This window comes from Equus asinus, chromosome 2 (genome assembly GCF_041296235.1).
Source record: "Equus asinus isolate D_3611 breed Donkey chromosome 2, EquAss-T2T_v2, whole genome shotgun sequence".
Lineage (NCBI taxonomy): Eukaryota > Metazoa > Chordata > Mammalia > Perissodactyla > Equidae > Equus > Equus asinus.
Genome location: NC_091791.1, coordinates 69,311,923 through 69,328,526, shown reverse-complemented (window position 1 = coordinate 69,328,526; position 16,604 = coordinate 69,311,923).

Below are 16,604 nucleotides of genomic sequence, written 5' to 3'. Positions count from 1 at the left end.
ACTATCTCTGTCTTTGGAAACAATTCAGCACTTTGTGCCTTGAAGCTCTAGGGCAATGTAGCACACCCAGAGCAGAAGTTCTACTTCAGCCAGATCAGGCCTGCAAAGAAACTGCGTTTCACAGCCCTTTGTAAGGGATGTTCCCGGTAGGCTGTAAGAGCCCAATGCAGAGCGAGTTGTTTCTTAGCTTCCCAAAGAGCTGGAAGCAAGATGCTTTGGGGACTATCTCTGTCTTTGGAAACAATTCAGCACTTTGTGCCTTGAAGCTCTAGGGCAATGTAGCACACCCACAGCAGAAGTTCTACTTCAGCCAGATCAGGCCTGCAAAGAAACTGCGTTTCACAGCCCTTTGTAAGGGATGTTCCCGGTAGGCTGTAAGAGCCCAATGCAGAACGAGTTGTTTCTTAGCTTCCCAAAGAGCTGGAAGCAAGATGCTTTGGGGACTATCTCTGTCTTTGGAAACAATTCAGCACTTTGTGCCTTGAAGCTCTAGGGCAATGTAGCACACCCACAGCAGAAGTTCTACTTCAGCCAGATCAGGCCTGCAAAGAAACTGCGTTTCACAGCCCTTTGTAAGGGATGTTCCCGGTAGGCTGTAAGAGCCCAATGCAGAGCGAGTTGTTTCTTAGCTTCCCAAAGAGCTGGAAGCAAGATGCTTTGGGGACTATCTCTGTCTTTGGAAACAATTCAGCCCTTTGTGCCTTGAAGCTCTAGGGCAATGTAGCACACCCACAGCAGAAGTTGTACTTCAGCCAGATCAGGCCTGCAAAGAAACTGCGTTTCACAGCCCTTTGTAAGGGATGTTCCCGGTAGGCTGTAAGAGCCCAATGCAGAACGAGTTGTTTCTTAGCTTCCCAAAGAGCTGGAAGCAAGATGCTTTGGGGACTATCTCTGTCTTTGGAAACAATTCAGCACTTTGTGCCTTGAAGCTCTAGGGCAATGTAGCACACCCACAGCAGAAGTTCTACTTCAGCCAGATCAGGCCTGCAAAGAAACTGCGTTTCACAGCCCTTTGTAAGGGATGTTCCCGGTAGGCTGTAAGAGCCCAATGCAGAACGAGTTGTTTCTTAGCTTCCCAAAGAGCTGGAAGCAAGATGCTTTGGGGACTATCTCTGTCTTTGGAAACAATTCAGCACTTTGTGCCTTGAAGCTCTAGGGCAATGTAGCACACCCACAGCAGAAGTTCTACGTCAGCCAGATCAGGCCTGCAAAGAAACTGCGTTTCACAGCCCTTTGTAAGGGATGTTCCCGGTAGGCTGTAAGAGCCCAATGCAGAACGAGTTGTTTCTTAGCTTCCCAAAGAGCTGGAAGCAAGATGCTTTGGGGACTATCTCTGTCTTTGGAAACAATTCAGCACTTTGTGCCTTGAAGCTCTAGGGCAATGTAGCACACCCACAGCAGAAGTTCTACTTCAGCCAGATCAGGCCTGCAAAGAAACTGCGTTTCACAGCCCTTTGTAAGGGATGTTCCCGGTAGGCTGTAAGAGCCCAATGCAGAGCGAGTTGTTTCTTAGCTTCCCAAAGAGCTGGAAGCAAGATGCTTTGGGGACTATCTCTGTCTTTGGAAACAATTCAGCACTTTGTGCCTTGAAGCTCTAGGGCAATGTAGCACACCCACAGCAGAAGTTCTACTTCAGCCAGATCAGGCCTGCAAAGAAACTGCGTTTCACAGCCCTTTGTAAGGGATGTTCCCGGTAGGCTGTAAGAGCCCAATGCAGAACGAGTTGTTTCTTAGCTTCCCAAAGAGCTGGAAGCAAGATGCTTTGGGGACTATCTCTGTCTTTGGAAACAATTCAGCACTTTGTGCCTTGAAGCTCTAGGGCAATGTAGCACACCCACAGCAGAAGTTCTACTTCAGCCAGATCAGGCCTGCAAAGAAACTGCGTTTCACAGCCCTTTGTAAGGGATGTTCCCGGTAGGCTGTAAGAGCCCAATGCAGAGCGAGTTGTTTCTTAGCTTCCCAAAGAGCTGGAAGCAAGATGCTTTGGGGACTATCTCTGTCTTTGGAAACAATTCAGCCCTTTGTGCCTTGAAGCTCTAGGGCAATGTAGCACACCCACAGCAGAAGTTCTACTTCAGCCAGATCAGGCCGGCAAAGAAACTGCGTTTCACAGCCCTTTGTAAGGGATGTTCCCGGTAGGCTGTAAGAGCCCAATGCAGAACGAGTTGTTTCTTAGCTTCCCAAAGAGCTGGAAGCAAGATGCTTTGGGGACTATCTCTGTCTTTGGAAACAATTCAGCACTTTGTGCCTTGAAGCTCTAGGGCAATGTAGCACACCCAGAGCAGAAGTTCTACTTCAGCCAGATCAGGCCTGCAAAGAAACTGCGTTTCACAGCCCTTTGTAAGGGATGTTCCCGGTAGGCTGTAAGAGCCCAATGCAGAGCGAGTTGTTTCTTAGCTTCCCAAAGAGCTGGAAGCAAGATGCTTTGGGGACTATCTCTGTCTTTGGAAACAATTCAGCACTTTGTGCCTTGAAGCTCTAGGGCAATGTAGCACACCCACAGCAGAAGTTCTACTTCAGCCAGATCAGGCCTGCAAAGAAACTGCGTTTCACAGCCCTTTGTAAGGGATGTTCCCGGTAGGCTGTAAGAGCCCAATGCAGAACGAGTTGTTTCTTAGCTTCCCAAAGAGCTGGAAGCAAGATGCTTTGGGGACTATCTCTGTCTTTGGAAACAATTCAGCACTTTGTGCCTTGAAGCTCTAGGGCAATGTAGCACACCCAGAGCAGAAGTTCTACTTCAGCCAGATCAGGCCTGCAAAGAAACTGCGTTTCACAGCCCTTTGTAAGGGATGTTCCCGGTAGGCTGTAAGAGCCCAATGCAGAGCGAGTTGTTTCTTAGCTTCCCAAAGAGCTGGAAGCAAGATGCTTTGGGGACTATCTCTGTCTTTGGAAACAATTCAGCCCTTTGTGCCTTGAAGCTCTAGGGCAATGTAGCACACCCACAGCAGAAGTTGTACTTCAGCCAGATCAGGCCTGCAAAGAAACTGCGTTTCACAGCCCTTTGTAAGGGATGTTCCCGGTAGGCTGTAAGAGCCCAATGCAGAACGAGTTGTTTCTTAGCTTCCCAAAGAGCTGGAAGCAAGATGCTTTGGGGACTATCTCTGTCTTTGGAAACAATTCAGCACTTTGTGCCTTGAAGCTCTAGGGCAATGTAGCACACCCACAGCAGAAGTTCTACTTCAGCCAGATCAGGCCTGCAAAGAAACTGCGTTTCACAGCCCTTTGTAAGGGATGTTCCCGGTAGGCTGTAAGAGCCCAATGCAGAACGAGTTGTTTCTTAGCTTCCCAAAGAGCTGGAAGCAAGATGCTTTGGGGACTATCTCTGTCTTTGGAAACAATTCAGCACTTTGTGCCTTGAAGCTCTAGGGCAATGTAGCACACCCACAGCAGAAGTTCTACGTCAGCCAGATCAGGCCTGCAAAGAAACTGCGTTTCACAGCCCTTTGTAAGGGATGTTCCCGGTAGGCTGTAAGAGCCCAATGCAGAACGAGTTGTTTCTTAGCTTCCCAAAGAGCTGGAAGCAAGATGCTTTGGGGACTATCTCTGTCTTTGGAAACAATTCAGCACTTTGTGCCTTGAAGCTCTAGGGCAATGTAGCACACCCACAGCAGAAGTTCTACTTCAGCCAGATCAGGCCTGCAAAGAAACTGCGTTTCACAGCCCTTTGTAAGGGATGTTCCCGGTAGGCTGTAAGAGCCCAATGCAGAGCGAGTTGTTTCTTAGCTTCCCAAAGAGCTGGAAGCAAGATGCTTTGGGGACTATCTCTGTCTTTGGAAACAATTCAGCACTTTGTGCCTTGAAGCTCTAGGGCAATGTAGCACACCCACAGCAGAAGTTCTACTTCAGCCAGATCAGGCCTGCAAAGAAACTGCGTTTCACAGCCCTTTGTAAGGGATGTTCCCGGTAGGCTGTAAGAGCCCAATGCAGAACGAGTTGTTTCTTAGCTTCCCAAAGAGCTGGAAGCAAGATGCTTTGGGGACTATCTCTGTCTTTGGAAACAATTCAGCACTTTGTGCCTTGAAGCTCTAGGGCAATGTAGCACACCCAGAGCAGAAGTTCTACTTCAGCCAGATCAGGCCTGCAAAGAAACTGCGTTTCACAGCCCTTTGTAAGGGATGTTCCCGGTAGGCTGTAAGAGCCCAATGCAGAACGAGTTGTTTCTTAGCTTCCCAAAGAGCTGGAAGCAAGATGCTTTGGGGACTATCTCTGTCTTTGGAAACAATTCAGCACTTTGTGCCTTGAAGCTCTAGGGCAATGTAGCACACCCACAGCAGAAGTTCTACTTCAGCCAGATCAGGCCGGCAAAGAAACTGCGTTTCACAGCCCTTTGTAAGGGATGTTCCCGGTAGGCTGTAAGAGCCCAATGCAGAACGAGTTGTTTCTTAGCTTCCCAAAGAGCTGGAAGCAAGATGCTTTGGGGACTATCTCTGTCTTTGGAAACAATTCAGCACTTTGTGCCTTGAAGCTCTAGGGCAATGTAGCACACCCACAGCAGAAGTTCTACTTCAGCCAGATCAGGCCTGCAAAGAAACTGCGTTTCACAGCCCTTTGTAAGGGATGTTCCCGGTAGGCTGTAAGAGCCCAATGCAGAGCGAGTTGTTTCTTAGCTTCCCAAAGAGCTGGAAGCAAGATGCTTTGGGGACTATCTCTGTCTTTGGAAACAATTCAGCACTTTGTGCCTTGAAGCTCTAGGGCAATGTAGCACACCCACAGCAGAAGTTCTACTTCAGCCAGATCAGGCCGGCAAAGAAACTGCGTTTCACAGCCCTTTGTAAGGGATGTTCCCGGTAGGCTGTAAGAGCCCAATGCAGAGCGAGTTGTTTCTTAGCTTCCCAAAGAGCTGGAAGCAAGATGCTTTGGGGACTATCTCTGTCTTTGGAAACAATTCAGCACTTTGTGCCTTGAAGCTCTAGGGCAATGTAGCACACCCACAGCAGAAGTTCTACTTCAGCCAGATCAGGCCTGCAAAGAAACTGCGTTTCACAGCCCTTTGTAAGGGATGTTCCCGGTAGGCTGTAAGAGCCCAATGCAGAGCGAGTTGTTTCTTAGCTTCCCAAAGAGCTGGAAGCAAGATGCTTTGGGGACTATCTCTGTCTTTGGAAACAATTCAGCACTTTGTGCCTTGAAGCTCTAGGGCAATGTAGCACACCCACAGCAGAAGTTCTACTTCAGCCAGATCAGGCCTGCAAAGAAACTGCGTTTCACAGCCCTTTGTAAGGGATGTTCCCGGTAGGCTGTAAGAGCCCAATGCAGAACGAGTTGTTTCTTAGCTTCCCAAAGAGCTGGAAGCAAGATGCTTTGGGGACTATCTCTGTCTTTGGAAACAATTCAGCACTTTGTGCCTTGAAGCTCTAGGGCAATGTAGCACACCCACAGCAGAAGTTCTACTTCAGCCAGATCAGGCTTGCAAAGAAACTGCGTTTCACAGCCCTTTGTAAGGGATGTTCCCGGTAGGCTGTAAGAGCCCAGTGCAGAGCGAGTTGTTTCTTAGCTTCCCAAAGAGCTGGAAGCAAGATGCTTTGGGGACTATCTCTGTCTTTGGAAACAATTCAGCCCTTTGTGCCTTGAAGCTCTAGGGCAATGTAGCACACCCACAGCAGAAGTTCTACTTCAGCCAGATCAGGCCTGCAAAGAAACTGCGTTTCACAGCCCTTTGTAAGGGATGTTCCCGGTAGGCTGTAAGAGCCCAATGCAGAACGAGTTGTTTCTTAGCTTCCCAAAGAGCTGGAAGCAAGATGCTTTGGGGACTATCTCTGTCTTTGGAAACAATTCAGCACTTTGTGCCTTGAAGCTCTAGGGCAATGTAGCACACCCAGAGCAGAAGTTCTACTTCAGCCAGATCAGGCCTGCAAAGAAACTGCGTTTCACAGCCCTTTGTAAGGGATGTTCCCGGTAGGCTGTAAGAGCCCAATGCAGAGCGAGTTGTTTCTTAGCTTCCCAAAGAGCTGGAAGCAAGATGCTTTGGGGACTATCTCTGTCTTTGGAAACAATTCAGCACTTTGTGCCTTGAAGCTCTAGGGCAATGTAGCACACCCACAGCAGAAGTTCTACTTCAGCCAGATCAGGCCTGCAAAGAAACTGCGTTTCACAGCCCTTTGTAAGGGATGTTCCCGGTAGGCTGTAAGAGCCCAATGCAGAACGAGTTGTTTCTTAGCTTCCCAAAGAGCTGGAAGCAAGATGCTTTGGGGACTATCTCTGTCTTTGGAAACAATTCAGCACTTTGTGCCTTGAAGCTCTAGGGCAATGTAGCACACCCACAGCAGAAGTTCTACTTCAGCCAGATCAGGCCTGCAAAGAAACTGCGTTTCACAGCCCTTTGTAAGGGATGTTCCCGGTAGGCTGTAAGAGCCCAATGCAGAGCGAGTTGTTTCTTAGCTTCCCAAAGAGCTGGAAGCAAGATGCTTTGGGGACTATCTCTGTCTTTGGAAACAATTCAGCCCTTTGTGCCTTGAAGCTCTAGGGCAATGTAGCACACCCACAGCAGAAGTTGTACTTCAGCCAGATCAGGCCTGCAAAGAAACTGCGTTTCACAGCCCTTTGTAAGGGATGTTCCCGGTAGGCTGTAAGAGCCCAATGCAGAACGAGTTGTTTCTTAGCTTCCCAAAGAGCTGGAAGCAAGATGCTTTGGGGACTATCTCTGTCTTTGGAAACAATTCAGCACTTTGTGCCTTGAAGCTCTAGGGCAATGTAGCACACCCACAGCAGAAGTTCTACTTCAGCCAGATCAGGCCTGCAAAGAAACTGCGTTTCACAGCCCTTTGTAAGGGATGTTCCCGGTAGGCTGTAAGAGCCCAATGCAGAACGAGTTGTTTCTTAGCTTCCCAAAGAGCTGGAAGCAAGATGCTTTGGGGACTATCTCTGTCTTTGGAAACAATTCAGCACTTTGTGCCTTGAAGCTCTAGGGCAATGTAGCACACCCACAGCAGAAGTTCTACGTCAGCCAGATCAGGCCTGCAAAGAAACTGCGTTTCACAGCCCTTTGTAAGGGATGTTCCCGGTAGGCTGTAAGAGCCCAATGCAGAACGAGTTGTTTCTTAGCTTCCCAAAGAGCTGGAAGCAAGATGCTTTGGGGACTATCTCTGTCTTTGGAAACAATTCAGCACTTTGTGCCTTGAAGCTCTAGGGCAATGTAGCACACCCACAGCAGAAGTTCTACTTCAGCCAGATCAGGCCTGCAAAGAAACTGCGTTTCACAGCCCTTTGTAAGGGATGTTCCCGGTAGGCTGTAAGAGCCCAATGCAGAGCGAGTTGTTTCTTAGCTTCCCAAAGAGCTGGAAGCAAGATGCTTTGGGGACTATCTCTGTCTTTGGAAACAATTCAGCACTTTGTGCCTTGAAGCTCTAGGGCAATGTAGCACACCCACAGCAGAAGTTCTACTTCAGCCAGATCAGGCCTGCAAAGAAACTGCGTTTCACAGCCCTTTGTAAGGGATGTTCCCGGTAGGCTGTAAGAGCCCAATGCAGAACGAGTTGTTTCTTAGCTTCCCAAAGAGCTGGAAGCAAGATGCTTTGGGGACTATCTCTGTCTTTGGAAACAATTCAGCACTTTGTGCCTTGAAGCTCTAGGGCAATGTAGCACACCCACAGCAGAAGTTCTACTTCAGCCAGATCAGGCCTGCAAAGAAACTGCGTTTCACAGCCCTTTGTAAGGGATGTTCCCGGTAGGCTGTAAGAGCCCAATGCAGAGCGAGTTGTTTCTTAGCTTCCCAAAGAGCTGGAAGCAAGATGCTTTGGGGACTATCTCTGTCTTTGGAAACAATTCAGCCCTTTGTGCCTTGAAGCTCTAGGGCAATGTAGCACACCCACAGCAGAAGTTCTACTTCAGCCAGATCAGGCCGGCAAAGAAACTGCGTTTCACAGCCCTTTGTAAGGGATGTTCCCGGTAGGCTGTAAGAGCCCAATGCAGAACGAGTTGTTTCTTAGCTTCCCAAAGAGCTGGAAGCAAGATGCTTTGGGGACTATCTCTGTCTTTGGAAACAATTCAGCACTTTGTGCCTTGAAGCTCTAGGGCAATGTAGCACACCCAGAGCAGAAGTTCTACTTCAGCCAGATCAGGCCTGCAAAGAAACTGCGTTTCACAGCCCTTTGTAAGGGATGTTCCCGGTAGGCTGTAAGAGCCCAATGCAGAGCGAGTTGTTTCTTAGCTTCCCAAAGAGCTGGAAGCAAGATGCTTTGGGGACTATCTCTGTCTTTGGAAACAATTCAGCACTTTGTGCCTTGAAGCTCTAGGGCAATGTAGCACACCCACAGCAGAAGTTCTACTTCAGCCAGATCAGGCCTGCAAAGAAACTGCGTTTCACAGCCCTTTGTAAGGGATGTTCCCGGTAGGCTGTAAGAGCCCAATGCAGAACGAGTTGTTTCTTAGCTTCCCAAAGAGCTGGAAGCAAGATGCTTTGGGGACTATCTCTGTCTTTGGAAACAATTCAGCACTTTGTGCCTTGAAGCTCTAGGGCAATGTAGCACACCCAGAGCAGAAGTTCTACTTCAGCCAGATCAGGCCTGCAAAGAAACTGCGTTTCACAGCCCTTTGTAAGGGATGTTCCCGGTAGGCTGTAAGAGCCCAATGCAGAGCGAGTTGTTTCTTAGCTTCCCAAAGAGCTGGAAGCAAGATGCTTTGGGGACTATCTCTGTCTTTGGAAACAATTCAGCCCTTTGTGCCTTGAAGCTCTAGGGCAATGTAGCACACCCACAGCAGAAGTTGTACTTCAGCCAGATCAGGCCTGCAAAGAAACTGCGTTTCACAGCCCTTTGTAAGGGATGTTCCCGGTAGGCTGTAAGAGCCCAATGCAGAACGAGTTGTTTCTTAGCTTCCCAAAGAGCTGGAAGCAAGATGCTTTGGGGACTATCTCTGTCTTTGGAAACAATTCAGCACTTTGTGCCTTGAAGCTCTAGGGCAATGTAGCACACCCACAGCAGAAGTTCTACTTCAGCCAGATCAGGCCTGCAAAGAAACTGCGTTTCACAGCCCTTTGTAAGGGATGTTCCCGGTAGGCTGTAAGAGCCCAATGCAGAACGAGTTGTTTCTTAGCTTCCCAAAGAGCTGGAAGCAAGATGCTTTGGGGACTATCTCTGTCTTTGGAAACAATTCAGCACTTTGTGCCTTGAAGCTCTAGGGCAATGTAGCACACCCACAGCAGAAGTTCTACGTCAGCCAGATCAGGCCTGCAAAGAAACTGCGTTTCACAGCCCTTTGTAAGGGATGTTCCCGGTAGGCTGTAAGAGCCCAATGCAGAACGAGTTGTTTCTTAGCTTCCCAAAGAGCTGGAAGCAAGATGCTTTGGGGACTATCTCTGTCTTTGGAAACAATTCAGCACTTTGTGCCTTGAAGCTCTAGGGCAATGTAGCACACCCACAGCAGAAGTTCTACTTCAGCCAGATCAGGCCTGCAAAGAAACTGCGTTTCACAGCCCTTTGTAAGGGATGTTCCCGGTAGGCTGTAAGAGCCCAATGCAGAGCGAGTTGTTTCTTAGCTTCCCAAAGAGCTGGAAGCAAGATGCTTTGGGGACTATCTCTGTCTTTGGAAACAATTCAGCACTTTGTGCCTTGAAGCTCTAGGGCAATGTAGCACACCCACAGCAGAAGTTCTACTTCAGCCAGATCAGGCCTGCAAAGAAACTGCGTTTCACAGCCCTTTGTAAGGGATGTTCCCGGTAGGCTGTAAGAGCCCAATGCAGAACGAGTTGTTTCTTAGCTTCCCAAAGAGCTGGAAGCAAGATGCTTTGGGGACTATCTCTGTCTTTGGAAACAATTCAGCACTTTGTGCCTTGAAGCTCTAGGGCAATGTAGCACACCCACAGCAGAAGTTCTACTTCAGCCAGATCAGGCCTGCAAAGAAACTGCGTTTCACAGCCCTTTGTAAGGGATGTTCCCGGTAGGCTGTAAGAGCCCAATGCAGAGCGAGTTGTTTCTTAGCTTCCCAAAGAGCTGGAAGCAAGATGCTTTGGGGACTATCTCTGTCTTTGGAAACAATTCAGCACTTTGTGCCTTGAAGCTCTAGGGCAATGTAGCACACCCACAGCAGAAGTTCTACTTCAGCCAGATCAGGCCGGCAAAGAAACTGCGTTTCACAGCCCTTTGTAAGGGATGTTCCCGGTAGGCTGTAAGAGCCCAATGCAGAACGAGTTGTTTCTTAGCTTCCCAAAGAGCTGGAAGCAAGATGCTTTGGGGACTATCTCTGTCTTTGGAAACAATTCAGCACTTTGTGCCTTGAAGCTCTAGGGCAATGTAGCACACCCACAGCAGAAGTTCTACTTCAGCCAGATCAGGCCTGCAAAGAGACTGCGTTTCACAGCCCTTTGTAAGGGATGTTCCCGGTAGGCTGTAAGAGCCCAATGCAGAACGAGTTGTTTCTTAGCTTCCCAAAGAGCTGGAAGCAAGATGCTTTGGGGACTATCTCTGTCTTTGGAAACAATTCAGCACTTTGTGCCTTGAAGCTCTAGGGCAATGTAGCACACCCACAGCAGAAGTTCTACTTCAGCCAGATCAGGTTGCAAAGAAACTGCGTTTCACAGCCCTTTGTACGGGATGTTCCCGGTAGGCTGTAAGAGCCCAATGCAGAGCGAGTTGTTTCTTAGCTTCCCAAAGAGCTGGAAGCAAGATGCTTTGGGGACTATCTCTGTCTTTGGAAACAATTCAGCACTTTGTGCCTTGAAGCTCTAGGGCAATGTAGCACACCCACAGCAGAAGTTCTACTTCAGCCAGATCAGGCCTGCAAAGAAACTGCGTTTCACAGCCCTTTGTAAGGGATGTTCCCGGTAGGCTGTAAGAGCCCAATGCAGAACGAGTTGTTTCTTAGCTTCCCAAAGAGCTGGAAGCAAGATGCTTTGGGGACTATCTCTGTCTTTGGAAACAATTCAGCACTTTGTGCCTTGAAGCTCTAGGGCAATGTAGCACACCCACAGCAGAAGTTCTACGTCAGCCAGATCAGGCCTGCAAAGAAACTGCGTTTCACAGCCCTTTGTAAGGGATGTTCCCGGTAGGCTGTAAGAGCCCAATGCAGAACGAGTTGTTTCTTAGCTTCCCAAAGAGCTGGAAGCAAGATGCTTTGGGGACTATCTCTGTCTTTGGAAACAATTCAGCACTTTGTGCCTTGAAGCTCTAGGGCAATGTAGCACACCCACAGCAGAAGTTCTACTTCAGCCAGATCAGGCCTGCAAAGAAACTGCGTTTCACAGCCCTTTGTAAGGGATGTTCCCGGTAGGCTGTAAGAGCCCAATGCAGAGCGAGTTGTTTCTTAGCTTCCCAAAGAGCTGGAAGCAAGATGCTTTGGGGACTATCTCTGTCTTTGGAAACAATTCAGCACTTTGTGCCTTGAAGCTCTAGGGCAATGTAGCACACCCACAGCAGAAGTTCTACTTCAGCCAGATCAGGCCTGCAAAGAAACTGCGTTTCACAGCCCTTTGTAAGGGATGTTCCCGGTAGGCTGTAAGAGCCCAATGCAGAACGAGTTGTTTCTTAGCTTCCCAAAGAGCTGGAAGCAAGATGCTTTGGGGACTATCTCTGTCTTTGGAAACAATTCAGCACTTTGTGCCTTGAAGCTCTAGGGCAATGTAGCACACCCACAGCAGAAGTTCTACTTCAGCCAGATCAGGCCTGCAAAGAAACTGCGTTTCACAGCCCTTTGTAAGGGATGTTCCCGGTAGGCTGTAAGAGCCCAATGCAGAGCGAGTTGTTTCTTAGCTTCCCAAAGAGCTGGAAGCAAGATGCTTTGGGGACTATCTCTGTCTTTGGAAACAATTCAGCACTTTGTGCCTTGAAGCTCTAGGGCAATGTAGCACACCCACAGCAGAAGTTCTACTTCAGCCAGATCAGGCCGGCAAAGAAACTGCGTTTCACAGCCCTTTGTAAGGGATGTTCCCGGTAGGCTGTAAGAGCCCAATGCAGAACGAGTTGTTTCTTAGCTTCCCAAAGAGCTGGAAGCAAGATGCTTTGGGGACTATCTCTGTCTTTGGAAACAATTCAGCACTTTGTGCCTTGAAGCTCTAGGGCAATGTAGCACACCCACAGCAGAAGTTCTACTTCAGCCAGATCAGGCCTGCAAAGAGACTGCGTTTCACAGCCCTTTGTAAGGGATGTTCCCGGTAGGCTGTAAGAGCCCAATGCAGAACGAGTTGTTTCTTAGCTTCCCAAAGAGCTGGAAGCAAGATGCTTTGGGGACTATCTCTGTCTTTGGAAACAATTCAGCACTTTGTGCCTTGAAGCTCTAGGGCAATGTAGCACACCCACAGCAGAAGTTCTACTTCAGCCAGATCAGGTTGCAAAGAAACTGCGTTTCACAGCCCTTTGTACGGGATGTTCCCGGTAGGCTGTAAGAGCCCAATGCAGAGCGAGTTGTTTCTTAGCTTCCCAAAGAGCTGGAAGCAAGATGCTTTGGGGACTATCTCTGTCTTTGGAAACAATTCAGCACTTTGTGCCTTGAAGCTCTAGGGCAATGTAGCACACCCACAGCAGAAGTTCTACTTCAGCCAGATCAGGCCTGCAAAGAAACTGCGTTTCACAGCCCTTTGTAAGGGATGTTCCCGGTAGGCTGTAAGAGCCCAATGCAGAACGAGTTGTTTCTTAGCTTCCCAAAGAGCTGGAAGCAAGATGCTTTGGGGACTATCTCTGTCTTTGGAAACAATTCAGCACTTTGTGCCTTGAAGCTCTAGGGCAATGTAGCACACCCACAGCAGAAGTTCTACGTCAGCCAGATCAGGCCTGCAAAGAAACTGCGTTTCACAGCCCTTTGTAAGGGATGTTCCCGGTAGGCTGTAAGAGCCCAATGCAGAACGAGTTGTTTCTTAGCTTCCCAAAGAGCTGGAAGCAAGATGCTTTGGGGACTATCTCTGTCTTTGGAAACAATTCAGCACTTTGTGCCTTGAAGCTCTAGGGCAATGTAGCACACCCACAGCAGAAGTTCTACTTCAGCCAGATCAGGCCTGCAAAGAAACTGCGTTTCACAGCCCTTTGTAAGGGATGTTCCCGGTAGGCTGTAAGAGCCCAATGCAGAGCGAGTTGTTTCTTAGCTTCCCAAAGAGCTGGAAGCAAGATGCTTTGGGGACTATCTCTGTCTTTGGAAACAATTCAGCACTTTGTGCCTTGAAGCTCTAGGGCAATGTAGCACACCCACAGCAGAAGTTCTACTTCAGCCAGATCAGGCCGGCAAAGAAACTGCGTTTCACAGCCCTTTGTAAGGGATGTTCCCGGTAGGCTGTAAGAGCCCAATGCAGAACGAGTTGTTTCTTAGCTTCCCAAAGAGCTGGAAGCAAGATGCTTTGGGGACTATCTCTGTCTTTGGAAACAATTCAGCACTTTGTGCCTTGAAGCTCTAGGGCAATGTAGCACACCCACAGCAGAAGTTCTACTTCAGCCAGATCAGGCCTGCAAAGAAACTGCGTTTCACAGCCCTTTGTAAGGGATGTTCCCGGTAGGCTGTAAGAGCCCAATGCAGAGCGAGTTGTTTCTTAGCTTCCCAAAGAGCTGGAAGCAAGATGCTTTGGGGACTATCTCTGTCTTTGGAAACAATTCAGCCCTTTGTGCCTTGAAGCTCTAGGGCAATGTAGCACACCCACAGCAGAAGTTCTACTTCAGCCAGATCAGGCCTGCAAAGAAACTGCGTTTCACAGCCCTTTGTAAGGGATGTTCCCGGTAGGCTGTAAGAGCCCAATGCAGAACGAGTTGTTTCTTAGCTTCCCAAAGAGCTGGAAGCAAGATGCTTTGGGGACTATCTCTGTCTTTGGAAACAATTCAGCACTTTGTGCCTTGAAGCTCTAGGGCAATGTAGCACACCCAGAGCAGAAGTTCTACTTCAGCCAGATCAGGCCTGCAAAGAAACTGCGTTTCACAGCCCTTTGTAAGGTTTGTTCCCGGTAGGCTGTAAGAGCCCAATGCAGAGCGAGTTGTTTCTTAGCTTCCCAAAGAGCTGGAAGCAAGATGCTTTGGGGACTATCTCTGTCTTTGGAAACAATTCAGCACTTTGTGCCTTGAAGCTCTAGGGCAATGTAGCACACCCACAGCAGAAGTTCTACTTCAGCCAGATAAGGCCTGCAAAGAAACTGCGTTTCACAGCCCTTTGTAAGGGATGTTCCCGGTAGGCTGTAAGAGCCCAATGCAGAACGAGTTGTTTCTTAGCTTCCCAAAGAGCTGGAAGCAAGATGCTTTGGGGACTATCTCTGTCTTTGGAAACAATTCAGCACTTTGTGCCTTGAAGCTCTAGGGCAATGTAGCACACCCACAGCAGAAGTTCTACTTCAGCCAGATCAGGTTGCAAAGAAACTACGTTTCACAGCCCTTTGTAAGGGATGTTCCCGGTAGGCTGTAAGAGCCCAATGCAGAGCGAGTTGTTTCTTAGCTTCCCAAAGAGCTGGAAGCAAGATGCTTTGGGGACTATCTCTGTCTTTGGAAACAATTCAGCACTTTGTGCCTTGAAGCTCTAGGGCAATGTAGCACACCCACAGCAGAAGTTCTACTTCAGCCAGATCAGGTTGCAAAGAAACTACGTTTCACAGCCCTTTGTAAGGGATGTTCCCGGTAGGCTGTAAGAGCCCAATGCAGAGCGAGTTGTTTCTTAGCTTCCCAAAGAGCTGGAAGCAAGATGCTTTGGGGACTATCTCTGTCTTTGGAAACAATTCAGCACTTTGTGCCTTGAAGCTCTAGGGCAATGTAGCACACCCACAGCAGAAGTTCTACTTCAGCCAGATCAGGCCTGCAAAGAAACTGCGTTTCACAGCCCTTTGTAAGGGATGTTCCCGGTAGGCTGTAAGAGCCCAATGCAGAGCGAGTTGTTTCTTAGCTTCCCAAAGAGCTGGAAGCAAGATGCTTTGGGGACTATCTCTGTCATTGGAAACAATTCAGCACTTTGTGCCTTGAAGCTCTAGGGCAATGTAGCACACCCACAGCAGAAGTTCTACTTCAGCCAGATCAGGCCTGCAAAGAAACTGCGTTTCACAGCCCTTTGTAAGGGATGTTCCCGGTAGGCTGTAAGAGCCCAATGCAGAACGAGTTGTTTCTTAGCTTCCCAAAGAGCTGGAAGCAAGATGCTTTGGGGACTATCTCTGTCTTTGGAAACAATTCAGCACTTTGTGCCTTGAAGCTCTAGGGCAATGTAGCACACCCACAGCAGAAGTTCTACTTCAGCCAGATCAGGCCTGCAAAGAAACTGCGTTTCACAGCCCTTTGTAAGGGATGTTCCCGGTAGGCTGTAAGAGCCCAATGCAGAGCGAGTTGTTTCTTAGCTTCCCAAAGAGCTGGAAGCAAGATGCTTTGGGGACTATCTCTGTCTTTGGAAACAATTCAGCACTTTGTGCCTTGAAGCTCTAGGGCAATGTAGCACACCCAGAGCAGAAGTTCTACTTCAGCCAGATCAGGCCTGCAAAGAAACTGCGTTTCACAGCCCTTTGTAAGGGATGTTCCCGGTAGGCTGTAAGAGCCCAATGCAGAGCGAGTTGTTTCTTAGCTTCCCAAAGAGCTGGAAGCAAGATGCTTTGGGGACTATCTCTGTCTTTGGAAACAATTCAGCCCTTTGTGCCTTGAAGCTCTAGGGCAATGTAGCACACCCACAGCAGAAGTTCTACTTCAGCCAGATCAGGCCTGCAAAGAAACTGCGTTTCACAGCCCTTTGTAAGGGATGTTCCCGGTAGGCTGTAAGAGCCCAATGCAGAACGAGTTGTTTCTTAGCTTCCCAAAGAGCTGGAAGCAAGATGCTTTGTGGACTATCTCTGTCTTTGGAAACAATTCAGCACTTTGTGCCTTGAAGCTCTAGGGCAATGTAGCACACCCAGAGCAGAAGTTCTACTTCAGCCAGATCAGGCCTGCAAAGAAACTGCGTTTCACAGCCCTTTGTACGGGATGTTCCCGGTAGGCTGTAAGAGCCCAATGCAGAGCGAGTTGTTTCTTAGCTTCCCAAAGAGCTGGAAGCAAGATGCTTTGGGGACTATCTCTGTCTTTGGAAACAATTCAGCACTTTGTGCCTTGAAGCTCTAGGGCAATGTAGCACACCCACAGCAGAAGTTCTACTTCAGCCAGATCAGGCCTGCAAAGAAACTGCGTTTCACAGCCCTTTGTAAGGGATGTTCCCGGTAGGCTGTAAGAGCCCAATGCAGAACGAGTTGTTTCTTAGCTTCCCAAAGAGCTGGAAGCAAGATGCTTTGGGGACTATCTCTGTCTTTGGAAACAATTCAGCACTTTGTGCCTTGAAGCTCTAGGGCAATGTAGCACACCCACAGCAGAAGTTCTACGTCAGCCAGATCAGGCCTGCAAAGAAACTGCGTTTCACAGCCCTTTGTAAGGGATGTTCCCGGTAGGCTGTAAGAGCCCAATGCAGAACGAGTTGTTTCTTAGCTTCCCAAAGAGCTGGAAGCAAGATGCTTTGGGGACTATCTCTGTCTTTGGAAACAATTCAGCACTTTGTGCCTTGAAGCTCTAGGGCAATGTAGCACACCCACAGCAGAAGTTCTACTTCAGCCAGATCAGGCCTGCAAAGAAACTGCGTTTCACAGCCCTTTGTAAGGGATGTTCCCGGTAGGCTGTAAGAGCCCAATGCAGAGCGAGTTGTTTCTTAGCTTCCCAAAGAGCTGGAAGCAAGATGCTTTGGGGACTATCTCTGTCTTTGGAAACAATTCAGCACTT